The sequence below is a fragment of the Poecilia reticulata genome, linkage group LG5 (genome assembly GCF_000633615.1).
Source record: "Poecilia reticulata strain Guanapo linkage group LG5, Guppy_female_1.0+MT, whole genome shotgun sequence".
Lineage (NCBI taxonomy): Eukaryota > Metazoa > Chordata > Actinopteri > Cyprinodontiformes > Poeciliidae > Poecilia > Poecilia reticulata.
Genome location: NC_024335.1, coordinates 3039512 through 3048309, shown reverse-complemented (window position 1 = coordinate 3048309; position 8798 = coordinate 3039512). Strand labels below are relative to the sequence as shown.

The 8798-nt window shown below is 36.9% G+C and overlaps 1 protein-coding gene across 1 annotated transcript in view; it reads right to left on the bottom strand.

Moving 5' to 3' along the window:
- Positions 1 to 8468: 8468 nt before the first annotated feature.
- Positions 8469 to 8798, bottom strand: part of LOC103464365 (deoxyribonuclease-1-like) — a 9948-nt gene continuing 9618 nt past the window's right edge. The window contains exon 10 of the mRNA XM_008408405.2: positions 8469 to 8540. The gene's annotated coding sequence lies outside the window, so the exon portion shown is untranslated. The remainder of the gene's footprint in view (positions 8541 to 8798) is intronic.

Here is an 8798-nt window from a genome sequence, read left to right as displayed (position 1 = left end):
GTGGTCGACGGCTCCCTCTAAGAACTGAACCCAGGTCAGCTCTGCTTCTCCACACACATGGCTGGATCTGGAGGGTGAGCACAAGTCAAAGCTGTCATCACTAAAGCAGCAACATTTACCAGATACAAACCATTTTAATGCTGGATTAAAGGCTGAAAACAAAACATTACACTGGAAAAAATGTTTCTTATTAGCCCATTTTAGAGGCGATTAGTGGGAAAACTGAGGTTCAGTTTGAAGAAACTTCATATTAAACGACATATTAATACATGTACATATTCTTAATTAGTATTTTCTAAATAAAGTTTATATATTTATGTCTGTACACTGAACATGTGAAACCAAAACGTTCACACACATAAACATTAAAGTTGATTCTGAAGTAATAATCTCACCTGGGTTTGGCTTTTGAAATCTAGCTCAGCTTTCTAATTTAATCAGTTATTTTTTCCTAAAGGGTCAGGAGGTTTGGACAGCGTTGTCCTCTTAATAAATGAAATTATCATTTGAAAACTGTTTTCTGCATTTATCAGGCTACAAAATCAAAAATCTTAAGTATTTTTGACTACTTAATATCTCAGTACACTTAATATAAGACAAAAGTAACTTTTCATCAAGATTTTGGAACTTGTTTTAAATCCCTTCATATTTATAAAAGAAAAATATGGTTCCACTGACAGATCATTTCACTGGTGACATGAAAAAATGTCTTATTTGTTGTAAAATAATGCATATCATCATGCACTCTTGATTTTCACAGATTCAAGCTACTGTGGATAAATGAATCTTACCTAATCAGGTCCAAAAGTTTCCTTAAAATTGCTGCCAATTTAGACGTCTAAATGGAAAAAAAGAAAATGTTCATTATTCTTCAGAAGTAAAAAAAACAAAACAACTCAATGTCAAGGTTGTGGAAATGCCTAGAATATAAAAAAAATTTATTTTTAAAGCTTCAAAAACAACACCCATATTATTTTGAAGGAAAACAAAGAATGTTATTCTATTTTTCAGGTCAGAAAGAATGCAGGGTTGTCTTACGTGGTTTTCCACTCCAGTGTAATTCATGGGTGGGTAGAGACAGAGGGCGAGATCGTCCACACTACGAAGGAAAACATCAACGCTGAGAGAAATATCTTCATGGGAGTGAACAGTTTAAAAAAACTAAACTTTTGACATCATGTGAAGGAAACAATACAAGTCTAAACATCCTGCAAATAACTTGAACCAGTTGGCAAAAACCAACATATTTTGATTTAAATTAGTAATTTAACCATCAGGAGTCTGTTTAGTTAATGTACCATCATCAACTTTTTCCATTTAGTTGCAACTTTTTTCATTCTCTACGTAAAATCCAGCAGAAACAACAACACCGTCTATTTACCTGCCGCTGATTTCCCGGCTGATGTCGGCCAGATCGTCCAGCTGAGCGACCTTCTGAGGTTCGGCAGCGTCACTGTTGTCCTCGACGGCTGACCTGAGTTTCCTCAGACAGGCTGCAGCTGTTTCAAATACCTCCAGACATGCTGTGATCACCTGCTGGTCCTTCTCTGACAGGGCCATGCGCTGGTTGTTGGGAGGACCGTCYTGGTCAGAGTTGTCGTCCGGGTCGTTAATGAGGCAGTCCTTGAACGGGTCCTCGGGTTCGGTCAAGATCTGTGAATGTGAAGGAGAGAGCAGCTGTTGATTCTCAGCAATAAACCTGGATTATTGTGTAAAAATTAGGTTATTAAATAATTGTAATAAGGGCAAAAACAAAGAAAAAAAACTTGCATGTCAGTGTTTACCTGTTTTATTTTCTCAACAGCATCTTTTACAACTCCAGACTGAGAGGATAGAACGACTAGCAGGGCTTCCTTATTGTCTGTAAAATACACATTTTTCCCAACAATAAACATGTTAAGAACTCTGAGTGTCAAAGTAAGTAAAAGTTAAACCCAATCTGGAAATCTAACATCTTCTCCTTAGGATCTTCTTTTTAACCAAATATCAAAATACTAACGCGAATAAAATGTGCAGTGGGTGCAACTCTACCTTGAATGAAATACCTTGTAAAAATATGAGTTTAAGTTTGTACGTATATTATGCTAATCTTTTATTTAATACAGAGGGCAACAAAGGAGATCAGGACATTTTTAATAAAAATGGTCAATATTTGGGCTTGAACACTTATGCAATCAGCAGTTATTGATTGCATATTAGAATAAATATTTCATTTATTCTCAGGTGTGCCGTTTATTTGTCAGAATATACATCACAATAAATATGAAAATGTTTCTTAAGTGGTGTTGAGAATAAATAATTCTGTGTTTTCCCTTCTATCTCTTTTAGCTAGTAGCAAAGCTAAAGCTAAAGCTAAAGGAAATGACACATTAGGAAAGCCCTAAAAGCTACGGTTAAAAGATATGCCACTAGGGAACGCCCTCTTTAGGGCGTAGCTTAGATAGAGGCTAACAAAGGGATTTACCATCTAACTCCTAAAGGTAGCATGAGAAATGAACCAGCTGTATTTTGGTATGAATAAATGGGGAATTCACGAAATCAACTCACTGATTCTTCAACCTTCTACATCAAGAACTTAGTATGGAGAACGGATAAATTATCCACAGTGGCTTATCAAAGTCTGGTTTAAAATATGAAGTTTATATCCTGTAAATCTACTAAACCTGAGTAACATCAGCGTGCTTAAAAGCTTCTGTTGCCATTTATTCTGATTATTTTATAGTAATAAAACAGACAAAAACTAAGGCTGCGTTCACACTGCACCTCGAAGTGACCCAATTCCGATTTTATTTTATTTTTTTGACATAGTTCAGCCTGTTTCTGATCTTTTCATGACAGTCTGAACAACACAGGTCGGATTCTTTTCGACCCCGGCCACGTGGGTATCTGATACTTATCCGATTCAAATGTGACCAAACGTCCAGGTAATCCGACCTGGACATCGGATGAATGACTGCGACGTCACACAGAATATTGTGAAAATTTGTCGCTATTCTGCGTCCTGATACGAGCAAGCGGGAAGAAAAACAACAACCATGACGGATTATAACGAGGACTAAGTTATTAATATGCTGCTCTGGTTGGACAACAACTTCAAATGTGTAAGCTTTCCTCCACCGTTAGCCTCCATGTTTACTTCCGCAAACACTGAGCTCTTCTTCTTCTTTTTGTGGCGGTTGGCAGAACACTGAGAACGCTGACGCTTTTGCGCCCTCTACTGCGCATGCGGGACACGGCAGGTCGTAAACCTTCGGGAGCACATACAGATCGCATGAAAGTGTGAACGACCACGGCAAAAAAAAACAAACAAAAAAAAAAAAACGATTTTGTGGTATTGCTATATTGAAATATTGAAAATAATCAGGCATCAGACGTAGCTCAGCTTCAGTTCTCTTTTTACCCTCTTGCTTTCTGTGCTTCTTTACAAAGAACATATTTTGTCGCATACGGACATAGTTAGAGCTCCCCCTGCTGTCCTCTTCATGCAATAACAGGACATAACATTTGACATAAAAATCGGAATTGAGCCACTCTGGGTTGCAGTGTGAACGCAGCCTAATGGTTTCGGTCATAAGTTTCCACAAATAACCTTCACTGTAAGTCAAAGATAAATAAATATTCTTATTCCTACATCATTAAATGTGGAAAATTGATACATACTTGCAAATATCTTACTCTCAAAATAAAATAGAACTACCTGAAAACTAGAAGCACCGATTCAGGCAAAAAAAAAGAAAAAGAAAAAACTGCTTATGTTAATGAAGGTGATATAAAAAAAACAAAAAACATTCACAGTATTGAGTAAAAAATCTGATCAACATTTTGATCAGCTGAGTTTTGCTTTATTTGTTTGTGCTTACCTTTTGGTAGCCGAGCAAAGCGATCACAGGCAGACCAAACTCCTCTAGTGGACATGATCTGCTCCTGGGTCAGGCTGAATGGCAGCAGAGAGAAGAGCAGATAGAGGGACATGATGAAGCTGCATTCAAATGAGGGAAGAAATCCAACAACTTCCTGTTTTGTTTTTCTGGTAGAAATAATATTTCTATGGGCTGCTTGCAAGAAGCCCTTCACTAGTGATGGATGATATGTTTAGTGTAATTTGATTTGTGAATCCAGTGGRAAAAAAAGCAAACAGCCTTAAGAAAACAGCAGCCAGAGATTGTGGAGGCTGACTGCTTTGTAATTCCTCCCATGGTGTTTGTGTGACAGTGATGTGTTCACCTTTGCAGTGGTGAGCTGATTATGACCTCCASMAGCYGTAAAACRCCGTCCAGGACCTCCACAGTGGCGTCCCTGACCTGTCGCCGTAGYGTCACCCCTGAGGCACAGACAGGACTGAAATACTCAGCCAGACTTACAGTGCAGGCGTAAATATTAATCACTCTTTAGCAGAGGTGGGCAGAGAACCCAAAAAAGGTCATCAGGAAAGAGTAGCACTGTTTCAACATATTGTTACTGAAGTAGAAAGCAGCCGTCCAAGAAATTACTCAAGTAATTATAAACACATATTTGGTAGAAAGTCTCTTCAAGTGGTGATCAAATTATCAATCATTTAATATTTAATAATTACATATTCAGATGAACCAAAATATCAAGTTAAGTGGAAATTTTGGTATTTTAGGGACAAAAATGACAATAATTCATCTAAGTAACAAAAAAAAATTAAATCAGGCATAAAAACATTTTTCCAAATCAATTTGCTTCAATAAAAACCTTATAAAACTTGAACAAATACTGCAGGTGTGTGTCTGTGTTTGGTGAATTTTTGGTTGAAACATGTTTGTTTTTCATTCAGTGGGTAGAAAATACAGACATTTTACTCAAGTAAGAGAAGAGGTACTTTATAATAAAATTACTCAAGTAAAAAATAGTAAAAGCATAGTAAAAAATACTTCTAAAAGTAAATTTTAAAAAAAGTTAGTCAAATAAATGTAATTGAGTAAATGTATCCAGTTACTACCCACCTCTGCTCTTTTGTAACTCAGATCTACTTTGTTTTGCTAATAAATATTAAACTTTATACAGTTTTTAAGAGTCACCTTGGCTTTCAGGTAGGCAGGAGTAAACTTCACTCAGAGTCAGTGTGCTGTTTAGTACAGACACTAACAGCTTTTCTCCATCCTGCAACACCTGCAAGTTTGTTTTAGGACACAATAACAAGTTTACATGGCAGTTCATTTAACATGGAGAAAAATCAACAGAATTCCTAAAACAAACAACTTGGAACAATTAGATGCTTTTAGATGATGCCTGAATGAATAAGCAGAAATTTTGTGTACGATTATTTGTGTTGAAAATAGCAAACTGACTTGTAAAGATGGCTGAGGGCGTTTTGAGGAGCCCATGCTAACCAGCGTTGCAGCCATTGACACCGCCTTCACTCCCTGGCCTGAGGAAAATGGAAGAAAAGTTTGAAAACATTTTCAAAATATTCAATAGATACGAAATTATATTTGTATGTAAAAGTCAAGAAATGCTTTATTGTAATGAGCAATAATGTGTGATGATAAAATGTCGTAAATGAGCACTGTTCTGAAACAGCTATCATTGTATATCTTATCTTATTGTGCTAAAAGGGTCTGTGACAAGATGGGAGGTCACTTTAAGCTACATGGGGTCTAGAAAATGTAGATTTGTTAAGAAAACTCAACTCAAAGTGTTCCAGAACATGGAGAGATCAAAAGCTCCACTGTGATCACCTGATTCTCCATCTAGAGGAAACAATACAGAAAACACTCTTTAGCTGGATTATTATAAAACCTTTTATTACGTCATTGATTAGATCAGTGTTTTTCAACCACTAGTGTGCCGTGAGTGATCGTCAGGTGTGCCGTGGAAATTATTCAATTTCACCTATGGTACCGTATTTTCCCGACTATGAGCTGCTACTTTTTTCCTAAGCTTTGAACCATGCGGATTGTAGCCCGCTGTGGCTTTTCTGTGGATTTTTCTTCAACCACCAGGGGGCTCTCTAGCAGGAAGTGAATCATTAGAAGTCAAAATTGTAAATCAAAAGAAGAACGCGCTAATTAACAACCACATGCTAGCAGCAGGCACGACGGAGAAATGTTTTCAAACTCATATCATGCAGCTTTTAAGTTGAGGGCTGTCGATCTGGCACTACAGGAGGGAAACAGAGCCGCTGCACGTAAACTCGGCGTGAACGAAACCATGATTCGGCTTTGGAGACGAAGTGTTGCGTCCTTAATATATGCAGCAGATTTATTAGGACGCAGCCCTCTGCTGGGTCCTAATGGAAAACCGAGTAATTCATGTAATTTTCTTACCACGAGATGGCAGTAGGTGCAGAGCATTTTACATTAAAACAAGTTATGCGGGCTGGTAGAGCTGTTGCCTTGCAGCAAGAAGGCTCTGGGTTCGATCTTTCTGCATGGAGTTTGCATGTTCTCCCTGTGCATGCGTGGGTTCTCTTAGTACCGGGTACTCCGGTTTCCCCCCACAGTCCAAAAACATGACTGTTAGGTTAAATGGTCTGTCTAAATTGGTGTGAGTGTGTGTGTGCATGATTGTTTGTCCTGTGTGTCTCTGTGTTGCCCTGCGACAGACTGGCCAGGGTGACCCCCGCCTCTCGCCCCTCCCACTAAGGGACAAGGGTGCAAGATAATGGTTGGATGGATGGAATTACTGATGCACAAATGTTACAGGTAGCAGTGAGAGCATTGTATCTAGCAAGACTGTGATGACAGTGATGGAAAAGACAGAGAAGCTCAGCAGTAGTTGGAAAGAACATGGGTCCATTTCCCACAACATGTCTGTGTGAAGTGAGCTTCTCCAGCCTGGCTACTATAAAAACTAAAAACAGAGAGAGAGACTGAGAGCTGTTGAGGAAGAACAGTAGAATGGAGGCCAGGAAATCAACTGTTTTCATCCAAACATGCACAGGTTTCACACCAGGTGGGTAAAATATACAGATATTGACATTTTGTACATGCAACTCTTCATATTGTAACAGTGAATATGAAGTGAAATGTTTCCCAAATATTATTGCTTCTTTCAGAATAAGAATTATTTTCTCTATTCCGGCTATAAGAATGCTTGTGGATTAGTTCGTAAAACACTTTCAAGTTTTATATAACTTCTTTAAATTTAACACCACAGTGTTGTGGTTCTGTTCAGGTGTATTTTTGAAGTAGACATGCTAAGTGCAGTTTGAAATAAGAAATGTGATAAAAATACATTCTTGTGTTTATTTGATTCCTATTCAAGACACTTTGATAAGAATGACTATATATGACCATATATGTAATATAGATACAGAGTATCTTTGTTTACATTTTTGGTTGGTGGTGTGCCTCGAGATTTTTTCAATTAAAATAATGTACCTTCGCTCAAAAAAGGTTGAAAAACACTGGATTAGATAACCATCTAACACATAATAAATAGCAGCAGAGACAGGCCTACCTATATCAGTTAAATTGTTTTTGATATTTTACATATTCACCAATCTAATACTTCTATTTAATAGAAAACTTAGCAGCTACAATTTTTTATTGATGAACTTTTTGTCAGTAAAAAAATGGTCCCTGATTTAAAAACACTTTGATATAAAAATACTTTCACTAAAAATACTTTACAAATTTTTAAATCAAAACATTTTGATTTAAAAATAGTTTGTATTTAAATCAAAGTGTTTTGATCTGTTGTTTTTTTTTCAAAGTACTCTGGATTTTTAGAGTAAACCTCTTGTCTGTTCTATGATCCAATATCCACAAATATCTATAACAGTAATACAATGAATTGGGCTCATGATCATAAATTGTCATTTAGGAAATGTTAATTTCACCTAATTTGTCACTACCTTGAGTGTCTTTAATTTGCTGTATCTTAAAAACTACAGTACAATAAAATGCAAAAACAGTGCTAAAATTGACTTTATTGAACTTTCACAAATCCAATAAAGATTTTGCAAATCACAAACTGGGTTTTCAATATTCTGCTATCAGTATATAATAATCTAGTCCAGGTTTAAAGAGCCTAAGTAGTTGCAATTTTTAAACGGAAGCAGATTTGTTGGACTTGACCTTTAGTAATTTCCCCGAATTGGAAATTAATCTCGGCTTTATGACAGTAATTTAAACAGAAGGCAGATAAATGTTTTTAATTTACATAAAATTAAAACTGCAAAACCAAAACGCATATTGTTTTTGTTTAAAATGAAATGCAGTTAATCATAATAATGAGATTCAATTTGTATGTTTTGCTAAAATTGGAGCTATAAAATATGAAAACAACAACGTTGGGGTAAATAAAAAGACTTGAAGTGGATATACAAGACAAGTAAAGAAACATCAGGAAAATGGATTTTAAGAGATACCCCATGCGGTTTTAAATGCTAGCTGAAAATTAGCATGCAATGTTTGTCTTTTTTTCATTCCCTCCCCAATAAATAACTTGTCATATTTACCTCTGACTTGGTCTCTGATGCACTGGATGGAGTTTAGTGCGTTTCCTAGAGGCACAGCCAACACTCCCTTGCAGCTTTCAGTAGCCATGATGCCAAAATGAGATTATAGTACCTAGCAACACAACAGTTGTGGAACTGTTATTAAAGAGCTTCGGGAGGGGGCCAATCAGATGCCGGGGGCATCTGATTGGCCCCCCTCACCCCTCATCACCAGGTCATTCCTATACAGAAGAAAAGCAATAATATACATATGTAAAGAAAATGTATAAAACTATATATCAGGTGGGATACCAGCCTTCATTCTACTGTTACTGATAAAAGCAAGCTGATACTCCAAGCCGATACCACTGTCCTGCTGTGTGTGTGTGTG